Source organism: Artibeus jamaicensis, unplaced genomic scaffold, assembly GCF_021234435.1.
Source record: "Artibeus jamaicensis isolate MK-2021 breed Jamaican fruit bat unplaced genomic scaffold, CSHL_Jam_final contig_1015, whole genome shotgun sequence".
In the NCBI taxonomy this organism is placed as follows: domain Eukaryota; kingdom Metazoa; phylum Chordata; class Mammalia; order Chiroptera; family Phyllostomidae; genus Artibeus; species Artibeus jamaicensis.
This window is the reverse complement of record NW_026521194.1, coordinates 11269490-11295409: the sequence shown is the minus strand read 5'-3', so window position 1 is coordinate 11295409 and position 25920 is coordinate 11269490. Positions and strand designations below refer to the sequence as shown.

The window sequence follows — 25920 nt, the reverse complement described above, 5'->3', positions numbered from 1 at the left end:
AGCATTCAGATGCTGTGATCAGATACCTCTCATCACAAGGCAACCAGCAGTCTTAGGCGTCACTGGATTTCAGTGGAACGCTGGAGGACTGAGGCAGCACCACCGGTGAAGTGCAAGGCTGGTGGGGAAGAGCACCACCAGCTCTGGCTCGCCTCTCCACTGACAGAGCTGACGGACCCCAGACATGCCGGGGAAGGTCAGTCGTGACCACAGCATGAACCTTCTGTTGGACAAATACATCGCTGGCCTCTGGGGTCGGATCTGGGTCCCAGTCCTCCCTGCCCTGCATTCTTTTTTAAAAGAGCAATGCTAATTTAAGAGGATCTTTGTTGGGCCATGGTATTGAAGGGGTAGAGGAGAATTTCCAGTGTTCGAATAAGGAAAGGGCACAAAGTTATTTTTGCTTCTCTGGCAATGTTTTCTAGCTGCACTTGGTTTCTTAGAGGTCCTGTCCTTTCTGACTTACCATATCTCATTAAAACAACTTCTCCACCAGCTGCTGCTCTAGAAAGAGAGCGAGGCCCTGCTTTCCACCTGCTAATTAACTCCTTCAACCTCCTCTTCTTGCCACCCACCCAAACTCCCCTTCCTGTCTTGGAAGAAGAAAACCTGATCTAAGGTAGAGGATTAGACCACTTCAACTTGGCTCTTAGTGGGGAGAATCATCCAACTCATCCTTGTTTCTTTGGGTTTATGCCCAGCCCCCAGCCCCAATAATAGAATGAGAAGATTTGGAGGGACTTCTTTTAGTGAGGCCTTTGACAGAAGACACGTGGGGTGTTTTCAGCCCTGGGTAGTCCAGCACAATGGAGCCAAACCCAATATTCCACAGTAATCACCCGTGGGCCTGGGCTCCTCCTCCTCAGTGCAGGTATCCACCGTGGGGAATCCAGTACAGATGGCTGTGATCATACTGAGAGGCTATTTAGAGACTTGGCGATCTCGGGACTGACCTAACAGCCACTCAGAAATGACTGACATACAGACTTGGAACAGCTTGAAACAGCGGGAGGGAAAAGTAGAATTAAGACGAAATGAAGATGGAGATACCCCGTATGCCATTACTGTCTTTAGCTGTGGACCCGTCAATGTGGCTTCCCCAAATCAGTGATATTTCTGAAACACCTAAATTATATCCCTGAATATTTGCATATTTTGATCTATTCTTTACTTTGTTTACATTAAGCTACCTCCCAAAGCAAGTGTCATCCATCTTAAATGACTTGCTTTTAAATAAATCTTGCCTTTAAAACATTGGTGGTGAATGTTAATAGGTAAATATACAGCTTTAGTCCAGAAGAATCAGCATATTTCACCATCAAATTTTTTTCTAAAAAAAGCAAATAGCCCTGGCTGGTGTAGCTCAGTGGATTGAGCACCAGCCTGTGAACCAAAGAGGTGCTAATTCAATTCTCAGTCAGGGTACATGCCTGGGTAGCTGGCCAGATCCCCAGTAGGGGGCGCACAAGAGGCAACCACACACTGATGTTTCTCTCCCTCTTTTTCTCTCTCCCTTCCCCTCTCTCTAAAAATAAATAAATAAAATCTTTAAAAAATAAAAAATATAAAAAGCAAATAATCTTGTCGTACTCATGTTGAATGAGATTCACTCTAGAACTTCTCATGAGGCAAAGCTTGACATTCAACAACTGACACATTTCGTTTCAGAAGTAAATGAACATGCTGCAGTTAAATTTGAGAGTTAATTCCTAGTCAGGAATAAATGGAGTCATCCGGGGAAAAATAACTCCTAATTGGAATACGCCGAATGGCTATACAGTTATCCATTATGAAATAGATCTTCAGTAGCCAAGGACTTCTAGAATTATCCTTTGAGAAATCCATATGTTTTCAGTGCATAGCATTTTATTTTGGTGGATAAAGCTAGGTTAGTGAGAATAAGTCGGTCTCTGAAGGCAGGCAACCCTAAATTTTAATCCCAGTTTTTCTAATCACTGACTGTTGTCTCGCCTCAGGCCTGGCACATAGCACACAGTCGACAAACTGTTTTTGTTTCAGAGGAAACAAGTCTATATTGGCTTCCTATTGTGGCCGTAATGAGTTACCACGAACACAGTGATGTAAAAGAACAAAAACGAGCCAGGGTTCTGGAGGTCCGAAGTTCTGAAACCAAGGTGTGGGTGTTAGTTTTAGCAATTTGTGCTTCTCCTGGAAGCTCTAAAGGTAAATCTGTTTCCCTACCAGGTCGTTAACCAATTACTAGGGCATTTAGACACCAGGTAACAAAGAGAAAAGTTTCCCATGGGTCTCATGGCGAAATTGTCTCGGCATTTCCCTGGAAACACAAATAACCACATTATTCTTCTAATGTGCCCATTTTCAAAGTCTTTGGTCTCGTAACCCTTCTACACTTTTCATAATTATCGAAGGCATGAACAACTGCAGTCTATGGGGGATATATCTATCAGTATTTGCCACGTTCAAAATTAAGGCTGGGATTACAAAAAATACACAAGAGAAAATAGAAGCGCTCACTCCTTCCATTGACAGTCAGGATAATGATGTCACCACATGTCATGGAGCCACTGGAGACTCCGCTCTTGAGAGAGAGAGTCCCAAAAAAGGTAATTATCTTGGCATTATTATGAAAAGAATTTTGGCCTTCTAAACTTCAGGAGGCATAAGCGGATATAGCCACAAGTTTGTCTCTGTCACAGATGGAGAGGTACAGTGTATTAAATTCAAAAACGGTGGGCAAAAATAGCTGACAAAGTGAAAAGATTTCCAGATTGAGTTCAAGAACATTAAAGTAAGTAAATACTCTAAAACCAAAGACAACTTTTACGTAGTTACAGCTTTCTGTGTCTGTGGGACCTTCAGGCCAGTGGGTGATGGGAGAGAAGCAGCAATGCCATGGATAGCACGGCTGCTAACGATGCCTACTTGTGGTAGAAAAGATTGAACAAGTGGACCACACCAATCGCCTGCAGACTTAAGCTGTAGGGTATTAGAACCAACCCGTGAGGAAGCAAGAAGCAGCTTTGAATGGTGCATAGATTCTAAATCCTGAGCTGACCTTCAGAATCAGTTTTGAACTGGGAAAAAAATCCAACAACTTAGATGAAGCTGGTTGCACAAGCCATAGCAAGAGACTCGGTGTCAGCAATTGCATTGGGTTCTAACAAACGTTTTAAACTTCACTGTCATACCATGATTGTCATAGAGGATGCAAGAACTGTTAACGGTTTCATCCGTACAGGAATAATACACTCAGGAATATTTTCTCCTGGTTGAGCAGCGTATGTTGCTCCTGGGATCCTCTGGCATTGGTTGGAGGGGTCACATGAAACCACACCCAACTGAGCCTCAGGAACACATGCCTCAGTGTTTATAATACAGGAGTGACACCACGACACTACAGGTGATAGGTCTTGGTGCCACCCAGATGTAAGTGTAGCCTGCAGCCCTGCTCAAGGGGAGCTGCAGGTGAGGATAATGAAATCAGCCTCATTCTACCCCTTAATCAGATTCCCAGCCCAAGCCAAACAGAGAAAGGAGCTTGGGGACGAGCAGAGGAGCCCACAACAGGGTCTGCACACCCCTGCAGGTCCAAGAATCGTCTGCTACTGCTTCGTGACAAGAAAAGTACAGAAATGGACAGCAAGGATTTAAAACTTTTATAAAAATGAGACCAAATTGCATGTCACTTGAAACTATTTAAACTTTGTGGTTCCACTTTGTGTTTTTATTTTCTCTTTTCCATTATTCTGGTACTTCCATTTTATTGTATTGTATAAGAGTATTTGTACTTCCACCAAAATAGAGGCATAGGTGGAAGCACTGTACCTTCTTGCACAACTAAGTTTAAAAACAACAAAGTTTTAGCAACAAAAATGCAGCCAAACCACAGAAAATTGAACTACACAGAAGTCTGACAACAATGAACCCTTCAGCCAAACTGGTAAGAGGGGCAGAGCCAACAGCAGAGCGGGGTTGGGCAGGAAAGATCCACTGGACCACCCGGGCGCAGCTGTGGGTGGATCCCAGGTGTGAAGAAGCGGGCAGACCCACTGAGGGCTGATGGCAGTCACACATTCCCGCGCAGATAAACCAGTGAAGAAGCTAGCAGTGAGATGGACCACGCAGGCCCAGTGGCACGAAGAGGCACAGGGCACCGCCATTGTCCCTCTCTGACCCCGCCCCCACATACGGCATCACAAACCAGTGACCTGGGTAGCCTCGCCCTGGTGAATACCTAAGGCTCTGCTCCTCATACGTAACCGGCATGAACAGATCAAAACACGGCTCAAGAACAACTCAGAGCCCCAGAGCCGATAAATCTAAGTGACCAAGAAATAGCCAAACTTTCAGATGCACAGTTCAAAACACTGGTGATCAGGATGCTCACAGAACTGGTTGATTTTAGTCACAAATTAGAGGAACAAATGAAGGCTAAACTAATTGAAATGAATGGAAATGCACAGGAAACCAATAGTAATGGAAAGGAAACTGGGACTCAGATCAAAGGAGTGAACCAGAAGGAGGAAAAAAATGACCAAACAGAGAAGGATGAAGAAACAAGAATTCAAAAAAATGAGGAGAGGCTTAGGAACCTCCAGGACATATTTAAACGCTCCAACATCCGAATTATCAGGGTACCAGAAGGGGAAGAGGAACAGCCACAAGTGGAAAACTTATTTGAATAAATAATAAAGGAGAACTTCCCCAATCTGGCAAAGGAAATAGACTTCCAGGAAATCCAGGAAGCTCAGAGAGTCCCAAAGAAGTTGGACCCAAGAAGAAACACACCAAGGCACACCATAATTATATTAGCCAAGATTAAAATGAAGGCGAGAATCCTAGAAGCAGCAAGAGGTAAGTGGACAGTCACCTACAAAGGAGTTCCCATCAGACTGTCAGAGGATTTCTCAAAAGAGACCTTACAGGCAAGAAGGGGCTGGAAAGAAGTATTCCAAGTCATGAAATCCAAAGACCTACACCCAAGATTGATCTATCCAGCAAAGCTTTCATTTAGAATGGAAGGGCAGATAAAGTGCTTCTCAGATAAGATCAAATTCAAGGAGTTCATCATCACCAAGCCCTTATTATATGAAATGTTAAAGGGACTTATCTAAGAAAAAGAAGATAAAAAAGATGAACAGTGAAAGGGCAGCAAACTCACAGTTATTAAGAACCACACCTAAAACAAAAGCAAACTAAGAGGACAGCTAAATCGGGAGCAGAACCATAGAAATAAAGATCACATGGAGGGTTAACAACAGGGGAATGGGAGAAGGAGAAGGGGGGAGAAGGTATAGAAAATAAGTAGTATAGATGGTAGGTAGAAAATAGATGGGGGGGAGGGCAAGAATAGTTGGAGAAATATAGAATCTAAAGAACTTGAGACACATGGTCATAAACTAAAGGGGGGGAATGATCAGGGAGGGGGTGTGCAGGGTGGAGGGGAATGAAGGGGGGAATAGAACAACTGTAATGGCATAATTAATAAAATATATTTAAAAATTAAAAAAAGAGTATTTGTTACAGCAAATTGATGGAATGGTGGAGGCCTGGTTTATCATCAATATAGATTGTGAAGCATTGATCTAGATGTTAAAGTCTGTTGACTGAAATCCAACAAGTAATCTTTTTATGCAAAAGTACTAATTCTACATAGATATGGTCATTTAAAAATTTTTCCTTCAGTTTGCTTAATCTCAGTAAAACAATGTCACATTTACTATCAAGATTTAGATTTGACAATGTCAGTACTAAATAGTAAACTAATTAGAAATCATTATGCTCATCAGATATGTAGATCTAATATAATTTCTTTTGCCTAGCTCAGTGGTTTACAGGCTTTCACGAAACAACACTATTTAATTAAATACCAACAATATACCTGTTTCATGTGATGCTAAAGTCAAAAACAATGACACATCTAGATAAGTGAGATACAACTTAATTAAGAATATGGATCACAAGACTTAATTCTTTTAAAAGCACTTTTTTCTTTGGGTTTGTCCTTTTTTAAAAATAAAAGATTTATTTATTTTTAGAGGGGAAGGGAGGGAGAAAGAGAGGAGGGAAACATCAGTGTGTGGTTGCCTCCCACACACCCCCTACTGGGGACCTGGCCCACAACCCAGGCATGTGCCCTGAACTGGCAATCCTTTGGTTCAAAGGCTGGCACTCATTCCACTAGCCACACCAGCCAGGGCTAGGGTTTGTCCTATCTTTATGGTTCTATGCAAATTTTTAACATCTAATACAGATCTCAGAGTATTATTTTTGAAGCTCACAGTTGAAAATGCTATTTACAAGCATTTATCTTGCCAAACAGATAAATATTAAGTTGTTCTGTAATGGGCTTTTGTTTTGAGTTTTTCCACTGATTTGTAAAATTCAGAGTGAGCTGATCCCCTGTGTTAGGTTTTAAAATTTGCAAGCACTGGAGTTCAATAAATCCCAATTGTTGGAGGTGGGCCAACATCCCGAGATGAAAGAAAACATTACTTGATAACTCCTTTTATCTTTTTTAAGCAGAAAAAAGAAGCCATCTCATTCAAATGCTGATTTCCCAATGAGAAGCACACTTTCTGCTTTATCGCCACCATAAGGCAGAAAGAAGATGAGACTGCCATGAGCGGGAGAACATTACACGGCATCTCAACATCTGACAGCCACGCGCATCAGACGCAGACCACAGACAGAGGGGTCCGCAACTTTGCATGGATACAGCAGTCACTGGATGGACTTGCTCCTTCAATCACAGAAACTAAGTCTTCATTTCTTCTCCCACATTGTAAATATTAAAGTTTTTATTGTGTTTCTCCTGATTATAAGAGTAATATAGGTTCATATATGTAAGAGTAATATATGTTTTGTATAACAAGAAAGCAAAAATCATTCAAAGTATTACCACATGTAGAGACAAACATTATTAATATTTGTTTATACTTCTTTCCTTTTTTCCCTATGGATATTCATATTTTTTTCTATAGAGATGAGATCATTATGTGTATATCATATCAGGGCATATTTATTCTTTTGTTTACTATTAAAATACAAACACTTTCCAAAGTCAATACAGATTATTTGGGTATATAATTTCTTGTGATGGCATAACATTATATTGTATTGAATTTATGATGCATATGAGCACTCTCCTGTTGTTGAACGCTTAATTTTTTATGGGGGTAAGAAGATGGTTTCAAACTTGGTTAAATCCTGGCTGGCTCTGCCATTTACTAGCTATGTGGCCTTAATCAAGTTACTTATTCTCTCTAAACAGCAACTTTCTCATCTATAAAAATTAAGATAATAATGCAAGCTACTTTATAGGGTTGCAATAGTAAGCAAGATGATGCCTATCAGAGATCCAGCCAGGATGCCTGGACTTCCTCAGTAATTGGTAATTATGTTGATATTGTGATGAATATCTTATTTTATACAGCTTTCATCTAGTATTTTTAATTAAATTTAGACATGCCAGCAACACTAAACAGAAGAGAAGACTATATTTTAAAAGAGTACTTCCCAGCTTTGAGTATAACCAAGAGAAACTGTTGAGCTGTGACAAGGCTTTATGATAATATGGTAGATAACTGTAAGCAACCTGATAAGACAGTGTGGTGAAGTTAATGAATTTAAATGCTGTAAGAGCAAGACTGTTTTGTGAAAACCTACTTCGCTTGTTATTATTCACATATTCCTCAGGTAAGTGTTAAAATGGAAAGATGACTATTGGATCACTCAGTAGAAAACATTCACAATATATAGATGCTAGATAGATAGATAGATAGATAGATAGGTAGGTAGATAGATAGAGCAGGCATAGAACACTTTGACCTTATCTTCCAAGGAATATAACTTTCACCATGCAGTAGCTCTGCCCTGCCCAGGCTTACTGTCTGTCCTAACCTTCCCTCTTCTCCTTTGTTCATTCCTTCCCACCACAACTAACTTAGAGAAGTAGCTGCTGATCGCTGGGCTGCTGCACAGATGTGGACTCCACGGCAAAATACTTTTATACATACAGAATCTGTTTACTCCATAGGTCATCAAATATTTTTAAGAGGAAAACAAAAGAAGACCCCAAGATATGTTTACATAGGCTAGGGACTGAATTGTATCTTCATGAGAATTCATATGTTGAAGCTCTAACCTCCAAATATGACTGTATTTGGAGATGGGGCTTTTAGGAGGTAATTAAGGTTAAGTGAGGTCAAAAGAGTGGGATCCTAATCTGATAGGATTGGTGGCATTGTAAGAAAAGAGAGAGAGGGGGATCCTGCCCTCCACTTGCATGACCAAGGAAAGGGGAAAGCGTGGCTGCTGGCAAGCCAGGAAGATGGCCCTCCTTAGAACCCAATCCTGCTGGCCCCTGACTCAAATGCCCAACCCCTGGAACAGTGAGAAAATAAATTTCTGCCATTCAAGGCCTCCCAGTCTCTGGTATTTTGTTGCAGTAATCCAAGCAGACTAATCCAACATACACAAACACTTCTTTGAATACATGAATTCTGATGCTTTGATAGATATTCTTACAAGAATATACAAGAAAGGCACCCCTTACAAAGAAAAAGGTAAACTATCAAAAATAACCAAACCCATTTACTCCCACAAATCTCTAAAATATTTATAAGAAATAAATCATTTTTACCCTAAACAAAATTTTTTGTATTTATCATGCTAATATACATGTATTAAGTGCATTTTCCCCTCTATTAACATTTTTAAATACTTTATTTATTTTTTAAACAGAGTGGAAGGGAGGGAGAAAGAGAGGGAGAGAAACATCAACATATGGTTGCCTTTTATGTGGCCCCCACTGGGGACCTGGCCCACTACCCAGGCATGTGCCCTGACTGGGAATTGAACTGGAAACTCTTTGGTTCACAACCCAAGCTCAATCTACTGAACTACACCAGCCAGGGCCCCTCTTTTAACACTTTTAAAAGAGCTTGGGAAATTGAGTTTATAAGAACAACTGGGGCAGCCAACCCCCAGGATAGCTTTGTGTAGTCACATCTAATAGGCTAACCTGTGTAGTCAATAGGATACGGTGCAAATGATGGAGCATGACTTCTGAAGCCAGATCATAAAATACATTGCAGTTTCTGCCTTGCTCTCCCTTGAATCGCTCTCTGGTGGAAGCCAACCATAATGTGGTGAGGAAAACCAAGCAGCCCCGTGGAGAAGCCATGCTGTGCAGAGCTGAGGCCTCCTGCCACCAGCCATGGGGGTCAGCCTCTTTGAAGCAAGACCCCCGCCCTGTCAAGATGCCCTAGCTGACGTGCTGACTCTGACATCCTTAGGGACCCTGAGCCAGAACCACCTAACTAACCTATTTCCGGTACACCCACCTTTTTGACCTATAGGAAATTTATAATATCATAAACATGTATTGCTGATTTAAAGCACTAAGCTTTTGTGTGTGCAGTGATAGACAATACAAGAATTGAAGTCAGTGTACGTACAATATTATTGTTATTAGAGTGCTCGCTTAGTTCATATTGACCAAGTGGAACTTATGTCATAATGTGGAAGAAGAATGTACAATAATAACTAAAAAATCTACTTTGGGGTCAGGTGGGGCATTTAAAATCTAGGACTTCACAGGCACATCTCAAAAGAGGATATTCAAATGGTCTGTAACTATATGAAAAGTTACCGAATTTCAATAAGTCACTGGGGTAATTCAAATGAAAACCACAGTGAAATACAACTACACGCCCACCAGAGGGCTAGAATTACATGAAACACGAAACTCTCAGATACTGATTAAAAGTGGACAATCAGCCCTGGCTGGTGTAGCTCAGTGGATTGAGTGTGAGCTGCGAACCAAAGGGTCGCCAGTTCGATTCCCAGTCAGGGCACATGCCTGGGTTGCGGGCCAGGTCCCTGGCAGGGGCCACATGAGAGGCAACCATACATTGATGTTTCTCTCTCTCTTTCTCCCTCCCTTCCCCTCTCTCTAAAAATAAGTAAGTAAAAATTTAAAATAAATAAATGAATAAATAAAAGTGGACAATCACTTTAGTAAACTATTTGGCAGTACAGTATGGGCTAAAACTGAACATATGCCTTCTCTATGACCTAACTGTTCCACTCCCAATAAAGAACCTAATGAAATGTGTATATATATATATATACCAAAAAATACAGACATGTATATGTATAAATATATGTATGTATCAACATATCTATATCTATCAATCTAAAGAGAAAGCCAACGGTGAAGCAAATACAGTAAAAAAAAAGTAACAGTTGAGGAATCTGGGTGAAGGATATGTGAGAATTATTTGTATTATTTTTGTAATTTTTTGCATATAAAATTATTTCAAAATCAAAAATTTAAAAATGTCTTTAAAATCTATTCAACAGTTCCATTTACTAAATGCATTTCCATGGATAAATGGTGAATTTCTCTATGCTGCAGAAGGCTCTACTTTACATAGAAATATTAATATCTGCTTTTTGAGGCTATGAAAATGATTTGAGGAAATAATAGGTAACAGTTACTCTATAACTTGCTCTAGGTAACAAACCCAGTAAGTGTGGGCTAAAACTTGACTCCAGAACTCACACTCTCAACGAGCACACAAATCAATCAAGCAAATGATACAGTGCATGTCACACACCACATGTCATTAATGGTACCTATGACAATAATGACTGTATCAGTTTGCTGGAGCTGCTATAACAAAGCACCACAAACCGAGAGACTTTACACAACAGAAATGTATTCTCCCATAGTTCTGGAGGCTAGACGCCCAAAATGAAGGTGTTGGCAGGGCTGTGCTCCCTCAGATTCAGGGGAGCGTCCTTTCTTGCTTCCTCCACCTTATGGTTGTCCTGGGCATTGCCTGGCTCGTGACAGCAAACTCCATTCTCTGTGCCTCATGTGGCCTCCTTCCCTCTGTGTATGTGTCTGTCTCTTCTCGTCTTATTATAAGGACACTAGTCACATTGGATTAAGGCCCTCCCTAATTCAGTATCATCTCATCTTAACTTGATTACATCAGGAAAGACCTGATTTCAAAATAAATTTACATTCACAGGTACTGCGGTTAGGACCTCCACAGGTTTTGGGGGGGGCACAATTTGGCCCATAACAATGCTTAGGAACTTTCTGCCCCATTTTTGCCAAACAGAGTAAGTTTAAGTGGATGAAGTCTCCTGCTGAGTACTGAGGAGTGAGAAGATGACACTTGGTATGAAGAAAATAAACCCTTTTTATGGCTCTTCCTTCTGCTTAAAAATAAGTGAAATGGAGCATCTCCAATTTGCTCTCAGAAATGTGATCATTTCAAAGTTTATCCAAAGGGTAGGGAACAAGGGTTAATAGTTCGAGAGTACCTGACAAAGGCAGTTTCAAAGAAGTGATGCTGCCCTGGGTGGTGTGGCTCAGTGAATTGAGTGCCGGCCTGTGAACCAAAAGGCTGCTGGTTCAATTCCCAGTCAGGACACATGCCTGGGTTGCAGGCCAGGTCCCTGGTTGGGGGCTTGTAAGAAGCAGCAACTGATGTTTCTCTCCCTCTCTTTCTCCCTCCCTTCCCTCTTTCTGAAAATAAGTAAATAAAATCTTTATTAAAAAGATGTTAAATAACACTGATTACCACTCAGGGCAATAAAGTCTTATACATACATCAGCAGGAACCCTGGCAAATTGTTATATTTTGCTAAAGGTTTTTCTTTCTCTCTTAAAAGCACCTTAGTCCTTGGGAAATGTGTATGTGTGTGTATTAAATTTGATAACTGGTGTCTTCTATAAAGAGAGTATATCTTTATCTAACATTGGAGGAGGGGTGAAAAAAAGGAAATGGAGGAAGTTTGACCTGGAGTCTAATGCCCACCTTCCGCTTCCTGGTGCCGTCTCCAGGGGTAATATCACAGCTTGAATAGCAGAAAGATCAGAAATATAAAGCCATGGGTTACTATGTCTAGAGATCACGTGGCAGAGGAGGTTCAAACACACCCCTGTGAACAGAGCAGTGGATTTTCCAGAAGAGAATTAAAGGTTCATACAGTGTAGGTATGGATAAGAAAGCAAGGGCAGGAGAGTTGGGATGGAATCTGAGTTGTGTCCACACAGGGAATCCTCAACAAGGGTCTAGCCTTTGGGAGCTCTTCTCTTGGGCAACAGGAATAACAAGGTGTAACATAGAGTTTAAGATTTTTCTCTATGTCATTACTCCCTTTACTTCCAACATAACAGGTGAGTCAGATGTATCTCTACAGTCTAGCATAGCAGCAAGGTAAGGAATTAGAGGATAAGTAATAAAGGGGAGTATAGCAAGCTGCTCACCTATCCCTCTGCATCCAGTCGTGGGAGGTCTATGTCCCGGAATATGTAAGCACTGACAGCATCAAAAGTTAGTGGTCAGGCCCAAAGCTGAACAACATGAGATACGCAAGAATAGAAAGTCAACAAGAGGCAGGAGTCAAGAGGATTGCTCAAGAGTTGGAATGAGATAACCAATGTATCCCCAATATTCTAGGGGAAAAAATCTTGGGAGATCCATGGATTGGGAAAGGCAGTGTGAGGCTACGCAGTCATTGTAGAAGCTTGCCCCCAACCTGCCCTCCACCTCCTCACTTCCTATTTGCGTTATATGCCCCCATTTACATAAGTTGTATTAAGAAAAATTACCAGAGCCCTGACTGGTGTGGCTCAGAGCATCGTCCCATAAACCCAAAGGTCACAGGTTCAATTACCCATCGGGGCACATGCATGGGTTGCAGGCCAGGTCCTTGATTGGGGGTGTGCCACAGACAACCGATGGATGTTTTCCTCACATGTCAATGTTTTGTCTCTCTTTCTCCCTCCCTTTCCCTCTCTCCAAAAATAAGTAAATAAAATCTTTTTAAAAAAAGAAAGTGTACCAGAAATTTGGAGAAAAGATGATTCAGGTATCTTTTAGTATCACTACTGTTAGGGTCTAAGGTACATGAAGTTAAGTGTTTCACTTGTAGAAACTGATCACCTGCAAATGATTTCAGTCCTAAAGAGAAGCTAACACAGAAGGTTAGGGTTTGTTAGCATGAAGGACACTGGCCAGATTTACATATAATCTAGCAATCTAATTTCAGAATTCTTTTTCACCATTTTACTTTATAAAAAACATATATATTAGTCTCCTATTCTTGTTTGCCCTGGTGTTGTTGACATATTGACTAAAAATAAAAACTTTAATCCATGCTATTTACTTGTATGCAAATTATCTTTATATTTTGAAGTTATACACTTGCATACATTTGTAGAAAATCATATCAGAGGACATATGCTTTCAATTTTGAGCCTGGTTAGTTAGAGATAGAATGGAGAGAAGGGGAAGAATAAGAAAGAACATTATCGGACATTTCAGGAAGTACATTTGTAGTTTGTAACAGCAAACAACATTATAATATTTTATATTTGACTATACTGAACAAAGCTTCATAATTTTATTTTGGTAGTGAGGATATGTAAACTATAACAATAATTTTCAATTGGAGCATGAGAATTTTATGTCCACTAAAACGGGGGTTATAAATTCAAAAAGATTGCAAAACATTCCTTTAAGAAATTGTTCAGTATTTTAAGCCTCATGCCTGGAAGTATGATGTACTATTCTTTTCATTATTTCTATTACTTTTAAATCGTACAAACAAACCAAATGTTGTGCCTGTCACAAATAGGTTTTAAGAGTTTACGTTTAGTGCACCATAAATAATCATTTTGTAAGTTTACTGTGATTTGTGACCCATTAGCTCAGCTTGTTAGTTACTTCGTTAATGAGGCCAAATGCTCCAGATCTGGTCCCGAAATAATGAGGCTAGTCTTACAAACTAAGGCTGTACCATTAGTCACAAGAAAAATCTAAAGATTAGTAAGAATCCGATGAAGCAGCACAAATCCGTCAGCCCCCAAATAATTGCAATTGTGCCCCCCAAGTTTCTTAGGTTGCTAGCATTCTTTATGATAGTATGAGGGCTATAGAAATGCATCAAACCTGGGCTAATGACAGCCTGTGACTTCTTTTGTAATTAATGAAAGATAGAAAGGATGTTGATCATAACATTTCACAGAATGCTTTAGTTTTAATAAACCATTTACCAAAATGTGAACAGCCAGGGCTTCTCTTGTATAGAAAAATTAGCCTTGCTTTACTAAGGGTTATAAAGTGGAGCTTTATCTGAAGCTGACCTACCAAAGGCTTACATTTAACTCACGCTGAGTTAATTGGCTTATCTAGGGACAGTTGATTCCCTGCCATCAAAACAGTTCTAAGAATGTTAAAAGTGCTGCAGCCCTTCTCTGCCAGTCTTTCTATGGCTTTAAAAAACATACTCCTCTCTCAGAATTTAAGGAGTCAGGCTTCCTGTTTTATCTGACAACAGGTGAGAGAGAAAGAGAGAAATCATTTGAATGTCATAAAATATTCTTATCTTCTATCAGGTATTCTTATTGATTGATTTCCTGTACTAAATCCAACAGGATTCTATATCAAAAGCAGAAGGTTCTATAAAGTCTATTTTGTACTTGGTTTTTGGCAAGTCTATTCCGTCGTAGAGAGATCTTTTAAATTTTTTTTTCAAGCAACACTTTACATGCATTCAAATGAGAAAGGCTTCTCTCAGAGGCCTCAAGGCTCTTTCTTCCATTACTTTATTTGGGGAGGTGAAATAAGTTAATAAAATCATCTCACTTATAAATAAAATTGACAGCACATTAGATGGTGGTAAGGCTACATATAGAGGAAAGTGTGCAGAAAAGGGGATAGACAGCGTGGGAAGATGCGGAGAGGATTTGTAAACACCTCAGTAGCTAACTCCCTCTTCTCCCTCAAGTTCTTCCTTAGATGTCATGCTCTTGGTGAGGCCTGCCCTGGTCACTGAAATGCATCGGTTTGGACTTTTTATCATATGTTCCACTTTTGTCCACAAGACTTAGGGTCAAATTTATGTCTCTATTATAGGAACTGCTTATTATCTGCCTCCCTTTACTCCATGAGGGCAGGAATCTGTGTCTGGATAATGCATGGTTGTCACCCAGAACTCTGCAGTAGTGTGTGGCACGGAGTGAGTGCTCAGTAAACTTACAGAGTTGAATGAAAAGTGTGGTTAGGGATGACCTCTCCGAAAAGCTGACAATGTGGAAAGATGTGAGGTTGGTAAGGGAGTAAAGCTTGAAGGTGGATGCATGCCCGGGATGTTGAAGCAGCAGCCTTAATTTCCACAGGGCTGCAGTAAAACAAGCAAGAGGGGGAATAATGGAGGAGGATGGGAGCAAAGGCCAGATGGCATGGGGTCTGTAGGTGAGTATATGCACTTTGGCTTTGACTCCGGGTGAGTGGGGACGCCATTGGAAGTTGCAGACCAGAGTGAATCATGCTTGCATATGCCTTTAAAAGGATTCTTCTGTCTGGCCACTCTGTTGAGAACAGACTGTAAGGAGCAACAGAAGAAACTAGAAGAACAGTTAGAAGGCTGTTGTAACACCCTGAGAGGGAGGTGACAATCACTCGTCCAGACTGATGGTCGTAAAAAGTGGTTAGATTCTTGGGGGAATGGAAAAAATGTTGATTCCCACTTTGATTTTGATAGTCAAACAAATTTATTGTCTTTACTGACTTTCCTAAATCCTCCAGCCATTTATGCAGCAGACTTACCTTGAGGCTTTATCAGTCTCCCAAAGCTGCCACACATTGCATTGCACACTCTCAGTATTACTACCCTGGGTCCTTTCTAGGAGCCCAGAACCTTTCTGAAAACTACGTGTCCTATTATCCTGGCAGCTTAGGGCTCCATATATATATATGTTATATATACACATTATATGTTTCATATATAGTATATGTTTTATATGTGTGTATACATACATATATATTTTTTTAAGATCAAGTTTGCTTTGCATATGAGAGCTGAATGCGTAGGAGCAGAGCTCATCCAAGTGACTCACCCACGGCCCTCGGTAACCACAACAGGAAGAGTGAACTCTCGGGGTTATGCTGGCACCCTGCCTGCAGGCCTAGCTGTCCCCTCAGCCACTAGCAGTCACTTTCAAATCCCATTCCTTGTCTCCAAAAGCTGCTTATAAATGATTTTAAAAGACAATTTAGGTGACATATACAAACTTTGACACCTCATAAAGTGGACAGTTTCTTTTTTGGTGAAGTGCAAAATGGGATAGAAGGTGGGGAACTTTTATAAGAGATAGAATAAAGAACAAGGGAAAGACAAATAGAAGCTATCCGATTGGCCAAGGCCTCAGAGCCAACCTTGTTTGGGGAGGAGAAGGAAGAACTCCTCATCCAGAGGTTCTTGGAGACGAGGACTTCCACAGAAACGACCAATAAAGAACCAATTTTACCACAGGCTAATGGATACAAACAAGAGTTTTGGTCCCATGGCATATTTCTGATCACAAAAACATCAGCAAACTTCTAATTAAAGACCCTAAGCACTTCTAATATTAAACATTGAAGTAAAGGTGAGCTATCCATACCTTTCAGGAAGACTAGTTCAAGCAAGTCAGATCCTTTTTTTTCCAGCGCACTTATTCCACAACAGGGTTGCCAGGCAGCAGCCCAGGGCCCAGGCATGGCTCCACCTTGGGCCTTGAAAGTTATTTCAACACAGTAGAACACATTATTCTCCCAAATAGCCCCTTAGAACAATAAACGTGTCACCTCACAGTTTCTGCCAGGGGCCTTCTGTCAGAAAGGTGCTTCTGGCTCAGGGTCTCTGGTGAAGTTGTAGCCAGACCATCAGCACGGCTGCCAATGTCCAAAGGCAGGACTGCAGCTGGAGCCTCAGTTCCCCGGCCCTCCAGCCTGCCCTAGGACTGCCCCCGCCACCCACCATGGCTGCCAACCCCTCCCAAGCTAGTGAGAAAGAGGCAAGAAAGATAAGGAAGAATCGGAGGAGGAAGCTGTCCCATCACTTCTGCAGTGGGTTCAGGTCACAGAGACCAATCCTGCCGCAGTGTGAGACGGGGCCACGCAAGTGTGAGAAGATCAGACGGCAGGCATCCTTGGGGATAATTTGGGGGGCTGATCACCACAAACCTTTCGACCGATTTCCATGATTTTCTGCACAGTAACTTCCTGTGTACCATCAACAGAATGGTAATGCGGTTTTTGTTAAACAATACTTTACTCTTATTTTCTTACATGAGGAAGTCCAAAGGAAGGATTGTCTGCCAAGTTACTGACACATTTTGCATTTAATGTTGGCACTGTCTTGATTTTACCATGTGTCATTGAAAAGATTTTTTTTTGGCTTGAAAACTATTTTCTTAATGTTCTTAACGCTAGCTAATCCAGTGCAAGTTACATGTGGGTATTCTATAAATGTTTGTTGAATGAATACATCTTTCAAGTGATCTAATCCAATTCTTTCATTTTGATATTAGCCCACGGTTTCTCAGCCCTACAAAAACCCTGGTGCCAAAGCAATCATATTTTCTACAAGTGGAAAACTGTCTGGTCATCATTGGCAGATGGAAGTATATTAAGACAAGAAGTAGGTAGTACTTCATAACGACGCAATCAATATAACAGTACAGAAGACATCCAACTCCATTCTGTTATTGAGCTGTGTCGCAAAGCCCACCTCCAGCAAAATATCTTTTCTTTTGACACCAACTGCCACTACTACCTAGCCTAAAATTGAGTATTGTCTTTTTTAAAGGAAAAAAATGCTTTTGAGAAAAGAAGAAAACCATAGGATTCTTCCTTAACTTTGCTAATGAATCGCAAGACATCTGGTAAATACCATGTTGAGATATCAAGTGAGAACTGGCCCTACAGTGATGACAAACAAGAGAAATGCACTTGAGTACGAACCATGAAGAGGGAGATTAGGAAGACAAGACCTAGAGTAAGAAGAATACAGACCATCGTACCGCTTTCTTTAAGAGATTATCAACACAGGGGCTTCTAGTCAAGGTGGCAACATAGGCAGACAAGGCTCACTTCTTGGCACAACCACATCAAAATTACAACTACAACATAGAACAACTGTCACTCAGGAATGTCAGAGTTGAACGGAAGTCTGACAGCTACGGAATTGAAGAAACCATTTCCATGCAGAATGGTAGTAGGGGCACTGACTCAGAATGGGCCGGCCCCCCACCCACATGGATAAAAATTCAGTAGGGATACATCGGGAGCGAGGAGTCCCAGTCCCACACCAGGCCCCTGGCCCGGGATTCCAGTGCCAGGAAGGTAAGTCTTCACAATGTCTGACTGCAGAAACCAGCAGGAATTGATCTGGTGGAGGAGACTGCTGGAACCCTAAGCAGTTCCTCTTGGAGAACCCACACATGGACTCACCTACTCAGACTCGCTCCCTCTCGACTCCAACACCAGGGTGGCAGCTTGAAGGGCAGCAGTGCTATACAGGGAGAGACTGAAGTGTCTGGCATTGGGGAGAACAGAGACCATTGTCCCTCTGATGAGCCCTCCAACCACAAAGCTGGTAGGCTAGTGCCATATCTGAGTCTCCATCAACCTGGCTAATACTGTGTGACCCACAGTATTGGAGATCCACAGAGGCTCTACCCCATCCAACTCACAGGCCTACTCAAGCTGCTTTTCCGTAAGAATGGCTGATCTTCGCTCCTAAAGCCTATGAAACATGCAACACCTGGCTTTAATGAGCCCTAGCAGTAGCCAGATTAGAGCCATAGCTTGGCTTCACCTGGGAATCTCCAAGCCCAGCACAAGTAGCAGCCATCTCAGATTGCTTTACAGCTCAGCCAGGGTGCCCCAGGCAAAACACAGGTGGGGGCTGACCTTGGCCTGCACCACCCGGGAAACCCCAGGACCAATGCTCCCAGTGACAGCTACAGACCACATTGGAGCACCAGTAGCCTGCCCCTGCACAGCTCTTTCTCCACAGAGGATGGAGGTTGGTGGTCAGTGGTCACAGCCAGTCCTTGCAGCTGACTGGCCTGGGTAGATTCCCTCCCTTTGACCTGCCAACAGCAACCAAAGCTCATCTACAAAAGGAGAGTGTACTCAGCCCACATGAAGGGTGCACCTCGAGTATCCAGCTTGGATGATAGAGAAGGCTGCTCCACTGACCCTACAGGGCACCTACTATATTTGGCCACACTGCCAAGACATGGAGTCAAAGCAGCTCTACCTAATACATAGAAATAAACACAGGGAGGCTGCCAAAACGAGGAGACAGAGAAACATGCCCCAAATGAAAGAACAGATTAAAACTCCAGAAAAAGAACTAAACAAAGTGGAAATAAGCAAATTATCAGATGCAGAGTTCAAAACACTGTTTATAAGGATACTTAAGAAACAGTGACGACTTCAGCAGCATAAAAAAAACAGTCAGAAACAAAGGATACACAAATTGAAATAAAGAACAATTTACGGGGAAACAACAGTAGAATGGAGGAAGCCAAGAATTAAGTCAACAATTTAGAACATAATGAAGCAAAAAACAACCATGCAGAAAAACAAGAAGAAAAAAAACCCCAAAAATGAGGATAGTGTAAGCAGCCTCTGGCACAACTTCAATTGATCCAAGATTCATGTCATAGGGGTGCCAGAGGAGAAGAGAAAGAGCAAAAATTGGAAATCTATTTGAAAATAAGTGATGAAAGAAAACTTCCCTAATTTGGTGAAGGAAATAGACATGCAAGTCCAGAAAGTGCAGAGTCCCAATTATGATGGATGCAAAAGGCCCACTCCAAAACATGTCATAATTAAAATGCCAAAGGTTAAAGACAGAGACTCTTAAGAGAAAAGAAGTTAGTTACTGGAAGGTTGCCAAATGAAAGGGGGAAAGGGGAGAATGGGTGAAGAGGTGAGGGGATTAAGAAGTACAAATATGTGGTTACAGAATAGCCGTGGGGATGTATAGTATAGGAAATGGAGTAGCCAAAAAATAACTTATATGTACAATCCATAGACATGAACAATGGTGGGGGGATTGCCTGAGGGAGTGGGGGGTGCTGGGCAAAGGGGGCAAAGGGCGAAAAATCAGGACAACTGTAATACCATAAGCAATGAAATATAATTAAAAATAATAAAAGAAAGACTTCCGCCAAGATGGAGGCATAGGTGGAGAAGCCGTGCTTCCTCACACAACCAAGTTTAGAGACAACTAAATAATAGCAACAGAAAACACAGCCAGAACACAGAAAATTGAACTTTTCGGAAGTCTGATAACAACAAATTCTTCAGCCTGACCGGTAAGAGGGGCGAAACCAGCAGTTGGCAGAGCGGGGTAGCACAGGAAAACTTGGTCAGATGGACTCGGGCGCGGAATCCAGGTGCAGGGTTGGACCTGGTGGGCAACTCAGCGAGCGACTGAGGGGAAACAGCGAGGGAGCAGGGCTGAGGGTTGACTGTGGTCTCGCATCTGTGCGTGGACAGACAAGCGAGGGAGTGGGCTATTGGACGGGACCCAGCAGGCCCCAGTGGCAAGCAGCAGCAGAGGGCGCCACCATTTCCCCGCTCTGACCACGCCCCCACATGCAGCGTCACAACCCAGCGACCTGGGAGTCCAAGGCTCCGGTCCTCGTACTTAACAGGCGTGAACAGAACAAAAATGGCTCAAGAAGATCTCAAAGCCCCAAAGCCTATAAATCTAAGCGATGAAGAAATAGCAAAACTCTCAGACGCACAGTTTAAAACACTGGTGATCAGGATTTTCACAGAACTGGTTGATTATAGCCACAAATTAGATATACATATGAAGGCGAAACTAATTGAAATGAATGGAATTACACAGGAAATCAATAGCGATGAAAAGAAAACTGGGTCATGGAGTGGACCAGAAGAAAGCAAATAATGGCTAAACAGAAAAGAGTCAAGAAGCAAGAATTCAAAAAAATGAGGCGAGGCTTAGGAACCTCCAGGACATCTTTAAACGTTCCAACATCTGAATTATAGGGGTACCAGAAGGGGGAAAGGAACAGCCACCAGTGGAAAACTTATTTGAACAAATAATAAAGGAGAATTTCCCCAATCTGGCAAAGGAAATAGACTTCCAGGAAATCCAGGAAGCTCAGAGAGTCCCAAAGAAGTTGGACCCAAGAAGAAACACACCAAGGCACACCATAATTACATTAGCCAAGATTAAAATGAAGGAGAGAATCCTAAAAGCAGCAAGAGGTAAGGGGACAGTCACCTACAAAGGAGTCCCCATCAGACTGTCAGCAGATTTCTCAAAAGAGACCTTACAGGCAAGAAGGGGCTGGAAAGAGGTATTCCAAATCATGAAATCCAAAGACCTACAACCAAGATTGCTCTACCCAGCAAAACTTTCATTTAGAATGGAAGGACAGATAAAAGTGCTTCTCAGATAAGATCAAATTTAAGGAGTTCATCAAACCAAGCCCTTATTATATGAGATGCTAAAGGGACTTATCTAAGAAAAAGAAGTTAAAAAAATATGAACAGTGAAAGGACAGCAAACTCACAGTTATTAACAACCACACCTAAAACAAAAGCAAACTAAAAGGACAGCTAGATCAGGAGTGGAAACATAGAAATGAAGATCTCAAGGAGGGTTAGCAACAGGGGAGTGGGAGGAGGAGAAGGGGGAGAAGGTACAGAAAATAAGAAGCATAGACAGTAGATAGAAAATAGATGGGGGGGGCAAGAATAGTATGGGAAATATAGAATCTAAAGAACTTGAGACACATGGTCATAAACTAAAGGGGGGTAATGATGGGGATGGGGGGTAGGGTGGAGGGGAATGAAGGGGGGAATAGAACAACTGTAATGGCATAATCAATAAAAATAAATAATTAAAAAATAATAAAGATTACCAACACACACAAACATAAATATGGATGCACACCCATGTGTAAACTTGAGTTATTTATATACAATATTTCCTGAAGTTTACAACATACTTTCTTTTTTTATGTTTTCATTTTCTTAAATTGGAATGCAACTTTTAAAAAACCTTTTATTTATTTATTTTTAGAGAGAGGAAAAGGAAGGGAGAAAGAGAGGGAGAGAAACACCAGTGTGTGGTTGCCTCTCACATGGCCCCCACTGGGGACCCAGCCTGAAACCCAGGCATGTGCCCCAACCAGGAATTGAACCAGCAACCGTTTGATTCACAGCCTGTGCTCAATCCACTGAGATACACCAACCAGAACTGGAATGCAACTTTTAATATAGAGTGTTATACCTCTCCTACTCAACAATAAAAATGTTGATATAAAACCAATAGTATAACTTAGAATTGAAAAATTCAGTGATTGCTTTTAGCAGAAATTCGTGCTCCTTGAAGAAGGTCTTTTATTTTTAGCTCTCTTAATACCCATTAAACTGAGCGCAGACTTTAGGGAAAATGCAATTTCCCTAAGGGAATTTCTAAGGGAATATGCAATTTCAACTTTACTACTCCTTAGCACCTGAAGTTTCTCCAGGTCTTCACATTCTGCATCTGGAAAATGGGAATAAGAATGCAATTTCCGTCATTGCATTGTAATGAAAATAAGTGGTAAGAGCAATTCATTACCTGGAAAGCGTAGTAGCTGGATATCTACAAATGAAGTAGGCTATCTTTGCTTGAAATTCTTTTTTTTTTTTTTAAGATTTTATTTATTTATCTTTAGAGGGGAAGGGAAGGAGAGAGGGAGAGAAACATCAATGTATGGTTGCCTTTCATGCGTCCCCTGCTGGGAACTGGTCTGCAAGGAACTGGTCTGCAACCCAGGCATGTGCCCTGACTGGGAATCGAACCGCGATTGTCTGGTTCGCAGGCCCGTGCTCAATCCACTGAGCTACACCAGCCGGGGTGCTTGAAATTCTTAGTTGATGTTCATGACCCAAGGAACAACCTCTGCTGCTCCCTAGTGGTGGCATCTTCTGGGAGCACTGTCCAGAAATTAATCATCTTTGCTTTCCTTACTCTTTGATATGCTTAATGTTTTGTGCAGGACAACAGCATGAACCCATTGCATAAAGAATATTTATAGAGAATAATCGAAGTAGAAAATGGCTTAAGTACTCTGCAATTGCACTTCCTTGAACGTCTCCATTTCCCTGCCTTTATTAAGCTTAAGTGTCCTGAGCGCCCTCCGTTTAATCATTTCTGTCCCTTCTCCTTCATACCTTAGCAAGCATGAATTTTGGATGGGGAGAAACAAGCCTATAAATGATTTGTGCCCTGAGCACTTGGTTCACTCACATTTATGTTCTGGTACACGGAGATCCTCCAACCCCTTTCTAGTTTGTTTTATCGTTAAAAATAAAAGCTAATACTTTTATTTAAACATAGCCTTTTCTAGAGACCTTTTACTTTTAGGCGAGTTAAAAGTTCTTGGGAACAAAAATCATGGTTACTTTTTATTACGTTATTTCAAGGACCTGTCCTTGCCCTGTACTCTCTTGCTATTATATCCATGCTGAATCAATGGTACTTCCAAAACAAAACAACAACAACAAAACAAATAAAGGAGACATTCTTAAATGCCTATTGAAAACCCAGCACCAAAGAACCCAAATAGATTATGATTTGGGTTCCACAAAACTTAAACTTCAAAATTATATTTATCTGTAGTCACCATCCCTTAACATTTAATGACAGAGAAGTGATAATAAATTATACTTATGCCTTTCTGAAATAATTCTGCTGCTTGGAAATTTTTTGTCATGCAAATTCATGCAGCATGTTGTCTCTTGGGTCTGATATTTAATCATAATCCTAAACTAGAATTTGGTGGGGGATTGGGGGGTGGAGGAGACGTATGACAGATGACAATTGTGTCCCATGTGCTAACTGAGCATACGGACTCTTTTCTTCTCTTCTTGGAGAGCTACACATTTTTTGCTCCAAGAAAAACACTGACTTGTTTGATTATGCTCTTATTGTTCCAAGCAATCAAATTTTTTTTTTGCTATTGATTTTTATATGGAACTCTTCCTCGTATCAGAATGAAGGTTTCATTTCAGTCTTGTACATAGGCCTTTTTCTCTCCAAACACAAGCTATTGACTTCAAGTTCTGAAAATACAGTAATATGAAAGATTTGATTTTTTATGAAGAAATCCTGAGAAAGTACACCTGATTTAATGAGCTCATCTTTATGAAGCATAGAGAACAGCATGCAGTATGTAGTGATACATAGTTGTTAGCTACATATTTATAATGCCACAGAGACATTGCCATGGCTATCCATTTGTAATGAGCATTACGCATTGCTAGACGTCGGTACAACATATGCTGTTGAAAGAAGTTATACAAATAAATATAAATCCATATAAATTATTTCCTTTAAAAATTAATTCAGATAAGATTTTTATGGAAACCCTAAAATATGACAATTTCCAGGTATTAGGCCAACATGTATACTTTAAAAGCTATGTGCATATGCAACTGTTTTATTTCTAAATTTAAAAAACGACACACTGGCAAGCAGCCCTGAAACAAAACAACACTTTCCTAAGGCGGTCACTTTTCTGCTGTTGAGCAGGACGGGAAAAGCAGAGTTCACCCACTTCCTCAGAGTCCTCCATAAGAACGTAAGGAGAGTATCGGGCTGTGTTCTATTTCTGTTTTTTGAACATGATAATTATATTTTATTTTTATTTATTTTTTTATCCTCACCCGAGGACATTTTTTCATTGCTTTTTAGAGAGAGGGACAGAGAGAAAAACGTCCGTATGAGAGAGAAGCATGGATAGATCGCCCTCCGTGTGCAGTGGACCTCAGAATGTAAACATCAGGCAGGACCTAGGATCACCTGTGCTGGAAGCAGGGATTGAACCAGCAACCTAGGCAAGCACCCTGACCAGGAGTTGAACCCGCAACCTTTCAATTATGGGGTGGTGCTCCAACCAACTGAGTCACACTAGCCAGGGCAAAAAAATGATCATTATATTTAAAAATCAAGTATTAATTTTACTTTACCTGCTGTTAAAAATGTACCATATCATACAACTCAAAATCAAGGATTTTAGAGTCAGAACTTACATTTCTTGTCTGAGAACTGAGTCTATACAGTATCATTTGTCCTTGTGTATTAGCCAGTATCTTAGAAACAAGAGAAAGATATGAAGACTAGCTCTGCAAGGTCAGGGACCAAAACCATGAATTCATGTAAACCACATTCTGTCAGATCCACCCTAAGCCTCTGGAACTTGTAAGAATTCTGGCAAAATCAAATATACCACATGTCTAATTTTAGATAATTTCTAAAATTTGGAATTTATACTTGAATCTTGCTATATAAACAGCATTCAGAAAGTATCAAGTGTAAAGCATTTTAAGGTATTCTGTACCTTACCTCAGTTGTCAATTGATGTAATTATTCTTGGATTCTGTTGAGATCAGCGCTGTCAAGTAGAAATATAATAAGAACCACATATGTAATTTTAAGTTTTCTAATATTAATATTAAAAAGTTTAAAAGTAAAATTTCGATAATATATTTTTATTTATGTATTGTCACTACAACTTGTAATTCATTAAAATTATTAGAAACATTTTATTTTTTTGTTATTTCAGTTCAGAGTCTTTGCGGTGTTTATTTTACACTTAGAGAACTTTGATGCTGACTTCGTTTTGCGTCTACCATGTAAACTGTGAAGTCAATCACCGAATTTTTAATCTTCAGATCTTCCTTTTATATTTTTAGCTTCATTGTAACGGGAGGATGGTAGGTGACCGCCAAGATGCTGTCTACCTTCGCCGCTCTATGAACTACGAACTTTTCCTTGTGTTTCTCAAAGACTTCGATACTCTCACCTGCACTCCAGCCTTTGGGGACAAGCTGCCCTGGGCAACAGGCGATTCAGTGAGGCTCTGGGGCAGCCACATTCTGGGGCACCGGGATAAGTCAGGCCCGCGGTGTGAGATTGGGGCGGGAGTCCTTTGAGTTTACATTCCGGGCGCAGGAAGGTCGGCTGGGGCCCCACGCCTCTTACCCTTCCAGCCCGGAGGCTCCAAATTCGTGTCCAAAACTGAGCGGGGGCGGGGCTCTG

At 41.1% G+C, this 25920-nt stretch overlaps 1 long non-coding RNA gene across 1 annotated transcript in view; it reads right to left on the bottom strand.

Annotated features, from left to right (window-relative positions):
* LOC128628364 (uncharacterized) overlaps positions 1–25902 on the bottom strand; it is a 40526-nt gene extending 14624 nt beyond the window's left edge. The window contains exons 1-2 of the long non-coding RNA XR_008392749.1: positions 25685–25902; positions 25225–25273 (exon numbers count right to left, since the gene is read on the bottom strand). This is a non-coding gene — a long non-coding RNA (uncharacterized LOC128628364). The remainder of the gene's footprint in view (positions 1–25224; positions 25274–25684) is intronic.
* Positions 25903–25920: the final 18 nt, after the last annotated feature.